Below are 871 nucleotides of genomic sequence, written 5' to 3'. Positions count from 1 at the left end.
TTACAGGGTCTGCTGCATTGGGGTTGCCTAATTACAAAAAATTTATTTTTTTCAAGTTGTAGATTGTAGAGTGTTACATGGTATCTGTACTATTTCAGTTTCATGGGGATAAGAAGAGACCAATAGCATACTACTCTTCAAAACTTGATCCCGTGGCCAGAAGCCTCCCACACTGTGTGCAGTCTGTAGTAGCAGCCTCATTGGCCATAAAATCCTCAGCATCAGTGGTTCTATTTCACCCACTGACCCTGCAAGTACCACACTCGGTCAGCATCATACTACTCCAAGACAAAATATCTTACTTGTCACCAGCTAGACATCTCTCGTGTATGACAACACTGCTGGGACAAAGTCACGTAACCATAGAAAGATGTACCACGCTAAATCCAGCTACACTGATACCAACACCAATTGATGACAACCCACATGACTGTATGGCAGAGATAGAGGAACGGGTTTTACCCAGAAATGACCTGATAGACCTACCCCTGCCAGATGCAGATCTAACACTTTTTGTTGACGGCTCATGTAAAAAAGATATAACAGGAGAAAACAAGATAGCATACGCAGTAGTTACTGAAGGACATGTGGTTGACACAAGAAAACTGCCTCGTCATTTCTCTGCTCAGCAAGCAGAGCTGGTAGCTCTCACAAGGAGTGTTCACAGCGTATGGCTTCGCAAACTACTCAAAAAAATGTTTGTATGACATGCACCACATGTGCAAAATACCATGCACAGGGGGGTATGAAACACCCAACAGGGCGGTTCCCGCAACCTCAATACCCATTCCACACAATATGTATGGATTTTATCGAGCTAACAAAATGCAAGAACAAAAAGTATTGTCTGGTCATAGTAGATATGTTTTCT

This window comes from Nanorana parkeri, unplaced genomic scaffold (assembly GCF_000935625.1).
Source record: "Nanorana parkeri isolate BGI_ZX_2015 unplaced genomic scaffold, ASM93562v1 scaffold2263, whole genome shotgun sequence".
Lineage (NCBI taxonomy): Eukaryota > Metazoa > Chordata > Amphibia > Anura > Dicroglossidae > Nanorana > Nanorana parkeri.
This window is presented reverse-complemented; position numbering follows the sequence as displayed.